Here is a 12,773-nt window from a genome sequence, read left to right on the forward strand (position 1 = left end):
GGAGGCACGAAGGGCCGAGTTGTCGTCACTGATTGATTGACGAAGGGTAGCAAACGACTTCAACTCCGTGGAGACGAACGTGGCCAATTGTTGAACGATTGGTTCCAACGTTGTCTTTGTGGCATCGACACTCTCCTGTAAGGACTTTAACAGGGAAGAGGCGTCAGAGAATAGTTTATCGACTTTTTCGGTCGCAGCCTCACATGCTTTTGTCGAGGCGTCAATGGCAGCAGTGGCTGAAGCGACGGAATCATGCTAAGCCCTGGAGAAGGCATCAACGATCTTCTGAAGAGCAGCTTCAAAGAGAGAGGATTGAGAATTGGAGGATGAAGCAATAAGCAGGTCAACCTTCTCATGCAGCTCCTTAAGATGTTTCTTCGTTACTGGAGCTTCCTCATCATCGTCGCTTTGGACCTGAAACGGACTGTAGTAGACCGAATCGAAGGTCATATTTTCCCCTCCAAGGAAAGGGTTATCTCCGTCAGAGGCATGACCTGGAGATGGTGGTGGTGGTGAAGCTGGTGGTGTTGTGATATGAGTTGGTTCAGGTTGAGTGTATGCGGGGGGTAGGTTCAGGTTGTTTTTGAGTGTGGGTAGGTTCGGGTGGTTGTTGGGTTTCGGTTGTGTTTCTAGTTTCGGTTACTGGTGGTGGTTCGGTTGCATCGGTATGAACCCCCGTATCAGATACGTTGGTTGTAACCTTTGCAGTAGAAGTTGTTGTTGTATCAGTGAAAATGGGTGGTGGTATAGGGAAAGAGGTTTGAGGAATAGTGGTAGTGGGGGTTATGGTGGGAATGGAAGTGGGAATTGTTTGAGTGGGAGAGGGAATTGGTGAGATATGGATTTCCATGTCAGGGGTAGGTGATCTGGGTGGGGTATTGCCTCTTGGAGGGGTTTCGCCTCTTTGAGAGCTGTCCGAATCCGAACTCTCACCTTCTGACTCACCGGAAGAGGAGGCAATTATCAGCTTTCGCTTCGGTTGAGTTTTGCGCCTCTTCTGCTGAGGGGACTGAGCAGGTTTAGTAGCCTTCCTCTTTTTGGGAGAAGGGCCTTTAGCCCCTTTCGCCACTTGCTTCCCTTTTTCTGCCTTTTTGCCTCTTGAAACAAGCTTATCGACATCATGTATAGACTTGATCATCTCCTGTGTGAGTTCCCTCGGTCCAGACTGCTTGAACTCCTTGATAGTCCGGATGATCCTGCTGTCAGATGGAACATCGCCGTACATGGTCTCCGGAATAGAGCCAATGAAAGAGAACCTCGATGCATCTGAGACGATAATCTTCGTGGTATGGAATGTACCAATCGAAGACATCGATGCACCGGCAGCAGTGGGGACATCGTGCTTATCCATCGCCCATTTAGCAACGATGGTCCAGAACCTGGCATACGACACCTCAGAATGTCATGAGGAGGAGGATAAACTCTGGATGAGTTGTTGCCAGAGAACCAACCCATAATCAACGTTGACGCCGTTGTAAACACCATACATGATGGAGAGGAAGAGTCGACTGAAGCCGTCTGAACCTGAGCTCCGTTCTGAGAGACCCTTGAAGAGTACAGTGAACATGCCGTTCCACTGTGGCGGCAAACATGACTTTTTGAACTTAGCGACGGAGGTGAGCGCCTCCGTGTACCCCATGTTGTAGAACATGTTGAAGAGATGGCCCAACGGAATTGTCTCCGGATTAACCCTAGAAGGGTCAGCAGCAAACCCTAGCAATGAGCCAAATCTTTGTCTGGAAATCGAGGCTTTGTGATCAGAAACCTCGAAGAAGATTCTATCGACTGCTTTGTCATAATGTGCAGTCGCATAGATCTGCGATAAAATCTCCATGGGCACTGATTCCACCCGTGAAAGTGCAGGTGCGATTGGGGAATATTTCAGGCACTCGATGATCGGGAACATGTAGGAGTCGTACGCCTGAGGAGTTAAATTGATCACCAAACACTATTGAGGGCGAATGGGAAGGATGTGGGAAGTAGCGTGAACTGACGATGATTTTGCCATTGTTGAAGTGGGGAAGAAGATGATGAACAGTTAGGTTTTCAGGGAATTGTGCTCTCTTGGGAATTTTGATGCAGTAAAGAGGTAAAAGGGAGAGGAGGTCGCCTTTTATAGTGGTTTGCAGGAGAGAGAAAAATCTGTTCAAATCTTCTATCGAAATACGAAAGGTTTTCTCCGGAATTTGACTGATGTGTGACAGTTAAGGTATGCGATGATCACGCATGAGAGAGAATGTCAGATTCCTTGGAACACGCCGCCCAACAAGCGCCGTTTCTGAAGAAACCGTTTCAAATCCACACGCGCCTTTATGTGCCAGAGAGGAATCGCTTCAAATTCGCACACGCGTCTACAATGTCAGTTAAAGAATGGACGTTTCAATTTCGCATGCGTCCCCGATTTACCGCCGTTTGAAATTCAGTCCATTAGACTCCCGCCTGAGTCAGCAACCCTTCATCTTATCCTTGTAACGACATCTTTTGAATGATACGCCCACGTGGATTAATTTTGACCACGTCTTTTAATTAACCACCAATTCAGTAAAACAGCCTGTAACTATTAGTACCAGAATTTTGGAAAATCAAAGATTTTCGTGCTAAGGGTGTAAAAAGAAAAGAAATAAAGCAAATCTTTTTAGGAATAATTGTGATGTCATTTAAGACACGAAACAAATGATCCCGGGCACGAATCTCTTCCTTCAAAGTCAAGAGAGACCTTAAAGTGTTAGTGTGGTTTCCCGTTGAATAGCGATCAAACACTTATTAAGAAGTGTTGAAAGGCGTCTTTTAATTAGGCTCCTTAGGGTGGCTTTAGCTTTGATTCAACAGTTCTAATCTTGAAATAAGATAGAAAGTGAACAAAGTACTTGTGAGACCGGTGTAGTCTGTTGAACAAGTAGGCATGAAATAATTTTAAAGTAACTGGTAAATATAAAATCTCAACAAAAAATTAAAACTGGATCCCAAGGGAAGAAATGTTATGGTGTTTAACAATTTCATAGGAATCACACAAAAGAAAAACTTGAGATTTTATGAGGATACGTCCGTCAATTCATTAGTGAAAACTTGATCAAATTAATTGTTCACCGTCAATTCAGATTTGGTTTTGAATTTTGGGTTTCACTTAGCTCGTAGTGACGCGAAACTAAGATCATAAATACAGTTTTTGAGTAACCATAAACCTCAGTGGTAATTTCTGAGAGTCTCAAGGGTTACATTGATGAAACGAATTTAATGGAGAAATGTAATGGAGATGGTGTAAGAAAGAAAAGTACCTCTGCTATAAAAGTAGGACCAAGCAGAAAACTCTTATCTCATGTGAGAAAAGAGGTAGGTAGCGCTTGATTAGAATAAATGTAATAGCCTAATTGGGAAGACAAGGTTTGTGTATACCAAGTCATTAAGGCTGTTATTCAGAATCTGATGAGACTTTGGTCACATACAGCAGCATGCTTCTAGGGACACTTAACTAATCCATCAAATTCCCCATAAACGAACGAACACACAAATAAAATGAAAGACCAAAAACAAATAAAGAACAATATTTTTGGAGTTTTTGATATATAAAAAATTAAGTTAAAAAAATAAGATTCAGAAAGAAATTAAAAAGAGTTAAAAAAAAAAAAAAAAAAAAAAAAAAAAAAAAAAAAAAAAAAACTTTGTAAAATTTTGGAACCGAACCCGAGCGTTCGGTTGGTTTCGGTTTTGAAAATTTTTGGAAAACCGAACCCGAGCGTTCGGTTGGTTTCGGTTTTGAAAATTTTTGGAAAACCGAACCCGAGCGTTCGGTTGGTTTCGGTTTTGAAAAATTTTGAGAAACCGAACCCGAACCTTCGGTAGGTTTCGGTTTTGAAAAATTTTGGAAAACCGAACCCAAACCTTCGGTAGGTTTCGGTTTTGAAAAATTTTTAGAAACCAAGGAATTTAGACTTGCAAAAAGGAAATACTTTTGAACAATAAGATAAGCAATTTTGTACATGAAATTTACAACCAAGAAAACTACCTTTGAAGTGATGAGCGAGTGCAGATTATTCAACCGAACCCGAACATTCGGTTTATTTCGCTTCTTCCGTTTGAGATCAAGAGGTAGTTTGTGGTACTGACTCTGATTCCATCATACCTAGCCCTTGTAAAATTTTGTTGAATGATGCTTCAGGAAGAGCTTTGGTAAAGACATCAGCCAGTTGATCAGTGGTTCTAACAAAATGTACTTCAACGTTTCCATCTTCCACATGATCTTTGATGAAGTGATACCTCAGTGCTATGTGTTTGGTTTTGGAGTGTTGCACTGGGTTATGACAGATCCTAATTGCACTTTCAGAGTCACAATATAGAGGGATCTTTTTCATATTGAGTCCATAGTCTCGAAGTTGACTCTGGATCCAAATCACTTGAGAGGTACAGGATGCAGCTGCAATGTATTCAGCTTCAGCAGTAGACAAAGACACACACGTTTGTTTCTTTGACTGCCAGCTAACCAACTTCCCGTCAAGGAATTGGCAGCCACCAGTTGTGCTTTTTTTGTCGAGTCCACAACCTCCAAGGTCTGCATCTGAGTAGGCTTGAACGAAGAAGCCTGAGTTGGAAGGATACCATAGACCAAGAGAGGTGGTTCGCTTGAGATAGCGTAGAATGTTCTTCACTGCAAGCATGTGAGGTTCGCGTGGGTTTGCATTAAATCTAGCACAGTAACACACAGAAAACATTATATCAGGCCTGCTAGCAGTAAGATACATCAGTGAGCCAATCATCTGTCGATAAAGCGTAATATCAACAGCCGGTTTGTCCAGGGATGGGGTGAGCTTGGTGCCGAACGTGTCACACCCCCGAACCAGACGGCGGAAACGTCCGAGGGCTGTCGTGACTTAATTGAATACCATAACATTGAATATATATGAAACGTAACAACATTCGTCACCATGCATTAATATAGTACAACCAATAAAGTTTACATGAAGTACATTGTTTGAACATTACATTCCCAAAAATAAATTGTTCGATTCGTTAATAAGTAAACTGCAAGCCATCACTGAGTACATTTTTCCTTTGATTCACTGGTTCCCTGAGAATACAAGTATTTTGAAAAACGTCAACATGCGAAATGTTGGTGAGTTCATAAGCGGTATTTGAAAAGCAATGTGTTGTATCATTTTGAAAACCACCAGAAAATCCGATATTTTCTGAAAAGAGTTCTTGAAAACATTTGTGAAGATCCATAAGTATGCTTGTTTGTTTCTATAGTTGTAAAAAAATGTTCATCAAAATTGTGTACGTTTTGAAAACCGAATGTATTGAAAAACCCTAGGAAAACCCGATGTTTTCCTAATTCTTTGAATTCCATGAAGTTAAAATGAAACCATTGCAACGCGTGAAGTTATCAATTCCAGGCGACGTCGGATTATTTTTGAGCATGATTAATTGCTATAAACACGCGTTACACAAACGACCAGTTTATAACTATACTAACGATCCCGTAGGCGTCGTCCGTGCTAATCACGTTATCCGACCGCCCTGACTACGAATAATCCCACATCCGAAGAGAAAGAGGACATGAAGACCCCGATGACTCCATTAACCGGTTGGGGATAAAAAAAAAGGTACGAGGGGTCCCTGACCCGCCTCGCATGAAATACCGACTTTACTAGCAATACCAAAGGACCCTTGGGGAGCGATAGTATACAAGCCATTGAAAGTCCTTTTACGCTGTGTTAGATCGTGTAAGACCCAACAACTCGTAAGGTAGAAGTCTTCGGGCCTTAAGATTAGGTCATTGGGCTAGCTAGGCCCAACAAACAAGATTTTACACTTTTGGGGCCCAAAGATAGTGCGTAGACGTCTGTGCACTCTCACATGTATATTGAATTCCCAAATGTTACTTGTATGAATCGAGATATCGTCACGTTAGTAGTTTCGGGTTTTTGTTGGTTCGAGACCGAACCAATTCGTTTAGCAACGACTTTTGGTATTGTTGTGTATTGTATTTCGTCGGTAGTCGCGGTGCCATTATTTAATCAACTTGCGTGTATTGAATTAGCCTTGAAAGTTTTCTGTTTTCAGCCCCTCATTGTTTGTAAAATTTACTTTTTCAACCCTTTAATTAAATAACTTTCCGGTTTGGTCGTTAAATCATTTTTCTTGTCATTTTAACACCAAAAATTATTGAAATTAATATTTTTCAGCATATTTTTCATTGAAAATAGTTTAAGTCCCTAAAATGCAGTTTTCTCGGTTATAACCCCTCTTTTTCGCAATTTTGACAATTTTGGCCCAAATTGGAAAATTTTTGCAACTTTGGTCCTTTTTAAATTTAAAAAGCATTTTAAACCTTTGAAAAGGACTTGGAACACTAATAGTCCACTGTTTTACAGAAAAACACAGTTTTGGCCCTCCAAAACAGAAAATTTCGCATAATGGGCCTTATTGGGCCGAAATTGTCATTTTTAGCCCATTAAGCTTGAAATTTATATTTTTAATCCTCCAATTGAGTATATTTTCAGAAAATATTTCATTGAAACTGTTTTGACACTCCTCATCCATCAGAATTCGTGATATGTCATTTTGGGCCCTTTAACTTTATATTTTTAACATTTTATGTCCAAAAATTGAGTTTTTAGCCCAAATAAAATGTTATTAAGCCATTTAGCTATTTTTCTTGGAACACATGGTATGTAGAAATATACTTGATGCTAGTATCATTTAACATAGAGTGTATCTCGGTTTTTAGGGGTTTTATGGCTAGATCCAACATTATAACACCCAAAAACACACATATAAGCATAGAAATCATACAAGGCATACAAAACACATATAGATCTACACTTTCACTTGTATTCCCCCCCCCCACAAAACTCATAAAAACAGAAAATAGGGGGTATGAAGCTCACCTTAGGGTGTGATTTCGGTTTTTGAAGAAAATATGGAAGAAAACTTGGTGATTTTTGGCCTTAGCACCCTTTTCTTGAAGATCTCGAGTTTGGTATGCTTCTAAGAGGTAAGATCACGATTTTTGCATGGATTAGGAAAAGATTTTTAATAACACAAAGAACCTAAGTCATAGATCCAAGCATAATCTTACCTTAGATGAAGAGTTTGTGGAAGGATCCTCTTGAAAGCTTCCTAAATTTCAAGATCTTTGAGTGGAGAGGGAGGAAGTGTTCTTGAGTGTTCTAGAGAGAGTTTGAGAGATTTTTGGTGTATGTGTGTGTGTGTTTCGGCCGAGAGTGAGGGAGGGAGAAAGGAATGAGCTTTGAGGTGATGTATGCATGGGTATATGAGATATAATGCATGGATAACCATGAGGTAATAGTGAGGTGTCACTTGAAAGTCAACCCTTCCTCTTGGGCTTGTTTTGGGCCGAAAACATGGAAGGAAAAAGAGGGTTTTGGGGTTTAGTACCCACAAGCCCATGTGTAAGTTAAGTTGAGTGAGTTTTAACCTAAAAGAATATAGTATGATTTTTACATTTTTGTTGGACTAGTTTAGGTTATTCATGGATCAAAGCTTTTAATTCATTTCATTCTAGGACCACAATGGCCCAAAATGTTGGATTAAATGAATGTGGGTCCAATTAGAGCCCAATTAGGGTTCTAAGCCCATGATAGTCAAATTGGAAGCTTATTGGTCCATTTGGATCCAATAAGGAAGTCCTAGTCCAAAGTGGACCTAAACAAGAACTTCTAGGGTTTCCAATTGTTTGATGACTATTTGTAGTACTTGTATGATGTATTTGATTGAAGTTTTTGATTCACATTAACTTGAGTGTATAGATTACATGACACAAAATTTCCAGTTGTGACATCATTCCCCCGTTAGAGGGAATTTCGTCCCGAAATTCTTTCGAAGGGTAGGTTCACGAATGAGAGTGTAGGTACTTCCTCTGGTCTTCGTGGTTCCCTTGTGTATTTCGGTCCACGCGTAGCGTTCCACCGATCCTTCACAATGAAAATGTGGCTTTGCTTTGTATGCTCTACTTCCCTATCTCAAACACCTCGACTAGTTCTTTGACGAGCATGAGATTCTTGTTTATTTCGATCCCTTATAAAGGAATGATAAGAGTTTTGCCTGATAGGCACTTTTTCAGATTTTGAGACGCTGAACACAGGGTGTACGTTGCTGAGCTCTACTGGTAGCTGCAGCCTACAAGTCTTTGGACCAATCCGAGCAAGAATCTCGTACAACCCGACGTATCGTGGGTTTGGTTTGCTCATTTTCTAAGGAGAATCATTCCTTTCCAAGGAGATTCTTTTGATAACACGCGATCCCTGACTTGACATCCTAATGGCTTACGCTGCTTTCCAGAATAGCTCTTCTGTCGGTCTCGCGATGCTTGAAGTCCAGCTTTGATTTGGATTATCTTCTCTGTTGTTTCGTTAGTGGTTTCCAGTCTCATGAGAGTACCACCGAGTGATATACATTTATGACTATAATGAGTTTTCGAAAGGAGCATCCTTGATGCTCGTACGATAGTTGTTATTGTATGAGAATTTAGTCAAGGGAAAACCGGGTATCCCCTGACTTGTTGAACTCCCACACCTAGACTTGTAGCATGAATTTGAGTGGTCAAATGTTTCGTTCACTTTGGCTATTGGTTTGAAGGTGGTAAGCAACGCTTATGTCTAGTTATGTTCCCATAGCCCTCTGAAATGACTGCCATAGTCTTGAAGAAAATCTGTTATCTCGATCCGAGATAGTAACTACCGATATTTCATGGAGTCTCACGATCTCCTGGATATAGATCCAATGCTAATCCTTCCATCTTGTTTGATTTCTGTATTGGCAGGAAATGGGTAGATTGGGTTAACCTATCGACGATCACCCAGGTAACGCCCAACTCAACTCTTATAACAAAAAGCTTCGTCTTTCGACTTCGAGAGTTTTATCCATCCATGCAGTGCTTTCGTCGCTACATTCCCAGCTTTGATGCTTTCAAGGCTGGTCGTAGATGTTGACAGTGTTTTGTTCTTGCCTCGAGAGTAGATGAGTATATTATTGATGAAAATAATGAAAAGGACGACTAGGAATGGTTGGGAAAACTCGGTTTGTAGGGTCCATGAATACCGTGGGAGCATTCGTTAGACCGAAGGGTATCACAATGAATTTGAAATGGTCACGACGAGTTCGGAATGCAGTTTTGGAATGTCGCCTTCTCGGACTCAGAGTTGATGATAACCGATTCTTAGATCTATTTTAAAGAAGTAACGACCTCCTTGGAGCTGGCCAAATAGATCGTCAGTCCGTGGAAGTGGGTATCGATTTTTAATAGGGAGATTACTCAATTTCCTAAAATCGATGTACCTTCGGAATGATCTGTCTTCTTGAAGAACAAGACCGGAGCTCCCTAGGGTGAGAAGCTTGGTCTAATGAATCCTTTGCGGAACAATTCTACTCAGTTGACTGGATAACTTTATGAATTTTCGGTGGGAGTCAACCTATAGGGTGAATTGGCAATTGATGTGGTTCCCGATACGAGGTTGATTCGAAATTCGACCTGTCTCTCTGGGATATTCCCGAAAGTTCCTTGGGAAACACATTTGGAAAAATCACATGCTACTGGAATACCTTGTATGCCTACCTCTTCTTTGGTCTTTTCCACAACATGAGTGAAGAAAACGTAGTCCTTCTGGTGCAGGCACTTCTGTGCCTTGATGCACGAGGTAAGGAGAAGATTGGCGCCAGGTTTATCACCATGGATTATTAGAGTTTTCATGATTAGAAAGGTGAAGGCAAACGGCCTTCTCGCGACACATAGTATCAGCACGGTGGGGGCTTAACCCAACCATGACGATTATCACATTTAAAACTCCTAATATTTACCGGCATGAAACCTATTTGTAATGAATGGTTGTCTAGGGTTAAGGTGTACTCCACATAAGTACCCTAGGTTAAATCGGTTTTTTTCCCCATTAGCCATGCCCATTGAAAAGGCTTAGCTTAGCTTTGGGGATGTTGTTTTAGTAAGTGTTTGAATTTGATACTAATCGAAAATTCGCTCGGATTTACCATTGAATAAGAGGTAAGCGAAAGAGTTGTTAAATGGGAACATGCCAGTAACAACTGTCGGGTCTTGATCTGCTTTGCCTTAACCCAAGGTCAGGACCATTTTCTGATCCTTCTGCTCCTCGATTGTTATCCCTGGGGCAATTGCGCCTGATGTGACCAGTTCCTCCACACCTATAGCAGGTGCGACTGGTCTCATCATTGGTGTTGTTGTTAGGGTTGTTGCGATTGTTGTCGTTTTCATTTGGCTGACGATTCTGGCATGGATAAGTTCTACAGAATTTGGCGATGTGATTCTTTCGGTTGCATTCGTTACAATGCATCTCCCTGCAGGCTCCATTATGATGGAATTTGCACTGGTTGCATTTTGGAAGGTTTCCAGCATATGGTCTCTTGGTTGCTGGTATAATAGGGGTCGTGGTCGCATGAACAGCAACAACACGTTGCTCCCTTGAGAACCCTTGAGTGTGTTGTCCCTTTCTCTTACCTCCAGACCTCAGCTTCCTGCTCTTAAGCTTGGGGCTTGGAGTTCCTTGACAGGTTGTCACTTGTTGGTTTCCATGTTTGTTCCTTTGGCTGGAGTTGTCAATGCTATTCCCGCCTCCATTAGGGTTGTTTGCATTGATCTGTGCCATAGCAGCGGTTACTACTGCCATTACAGCAGCTTGAAATGTAGCAGAGTCCATCTGCAGGAGTGGTGTCTCGCGGGCGCACTTGTTATTCTTGTGGGATGGCATTTGCCTGCTGCACGTTGATAATCCAGATCGTAAGTAATGATCGTCATTGTTGGTTGTACTCTATAAATGTTGTATCTTGTTGTATAATTCTCACTGCTTCCATCTACATCCCTATGATGTATTTGCGGTAGTACATAATTACAGATTTGGCACGATCGTTACGTCTATCCTTAGAGTATATAGGTTGTTCCGGTTTCGAGATCCTTAAGTTTCTAGCGGTTTTGAGAGTTCGCTTGAGCATATAATTGAGTCTATGTAGTAATATGAAATAAAGATACCACATAATTGTTCCAGTGGTAAGTACCATCTTAGTACGCGAAAGAGAGTCATGTTGAATAGTAGGGGAAAAAGAAAAGGTTGATCCTAATTGTGGCGGGAAGTGTCTGGTGGTGGTGCTGATGAAGTGAATGCACCTCGGAGAAAAGCTACTTGTTGTTCGGTGGCTTGTAATCGTACTTCCACACTAACAGTCTCGCTCGAGAGTCTCCATTCACCTCCTATGTTTGCCTCTCATCTTTCTCAATAGCAAACCACATTTGTTTGGTTCGGTTAGGGGTGTCCTGAGCTTGGCTATCCCTACCTCAGGTGCCCTGGACCACGACTGGGAGGGCCCGGTCAGCTGGTCCTCTGTGACCAAGATTTAAGAGAACTCAGTTCCTACTGTAGTGTGGTCGTATTCCCTACTGGTGACTCTATCTCCAAATATTGTGTGCCCGAGGGGCATGGGGTCACCGGGGCCCACACGATGTGTCAGTACTCTGGCTTTACTTGGAGGGTTGATGTTATGGGATTCTACATCCGAGTCATCACCATCATTGCCCTCTGGCTCTTCCTCTTCGGGGTCCACTTATTGACTTGGCGGGTTCACCTGTGAGTTCTACTTCATGTTCCTCCTGTGGTTCTTCCTCTGGGTCTAGCCATCCTACTATTCCTTGACTAGGGAGATAGGGTTTCCTGGCTAATGATACTCGTCCATAGCGTATTGCAAGAAGGGCTATGAATACTAGAAGCAAATAGCATACCAATTACTCCTATAATTCTACAACTATTGCATGGATTCAGTTGAGGTTCCCTTTTTGGAGATTAAGGGGTATGATTTTAGGTTCCAAGCTATCACGATTCCTTCACGACATGTGATGGTTGTACCTTGGAGGGAATGTAGTTGATCAGGCTACATCCGCTCCTTGATACAACTAAGAACAGTCCTGAATTAACCGAGATACTAGCATTACCTTGTTTGGTTCGGTGTTAGGTTCTAGTTCCTAATGCAAGCAAGGGTGTTTTATTTACTTGTTTTGTTCAGAGTTATGTTAGTCCCTCTTTTGGTTTATAGTTGCATATCAATGTGTGGCTAGACATGCTAGTTCACTATAAACAAAGCTCTGATACCAACCTGTCACACCCCCGAACCAGACGGCGGAAACGTCCGAGGGCTGTCGTGACTTAATTGAATACCATAACATTGAATATATATGAAACGTAACAACATTCGTCACCATGCATTAATATAGTACAACCAATAAAGTTTACATGAAGTACATTGTTTGAACATTACATTCCCAAAAATAAATTGTTCGATTCGTTAATAAGTAAACTGCAAGCCATCACTGAGTACATTTTTCCTTTGATTCACTGGTTCCCTGAGAATACAAGTATTTTGAAAAACGTCAACATGTGAAATGTTGGTGAGTTCATAAGCGGTATTTGAAAAGCAATGTGCTGTATCATTTTGAAAACCACCAGAAAATCCGATATTTTCTGAAAAGAGTTCTTGAAAACATTTGTGAAGATCCATAAGTATGCTTGTTTGTTTCTATAGTTGTAAAAAAATGTTCATCAAAATTGTGTACGTTTTGAAAACCGAATGTATTGAAAAACCCTAGGAAAACCCGATGTTTTCCTAATTCTTTGAATTCCATGAAGTTAAAATGAAACCATTGCAACGCGTGAAGTTATCAATTCCAGGCGACGTCGGATTATTTTTGAGCATGATTAATTGCTATAAACACGCGTTACACAAACGACCAGTTTATAACTATA

This window comes from Lactuca sativa, chromosome 5 (genome assembly GCF_002870075.4).
Source record: "Lactuca sativa cultivar Salinas chromosome 5, Lsat_Salinas_v11, whole genome shotgun sequence".
Taxonomy (NCBI): domain Eukaryota; kingdom Viridiplantae; phylum Streptophyta; class Magnoliopsida; order Asterales; family Asteraceae; genus Lactuca; species Lactuca sativa.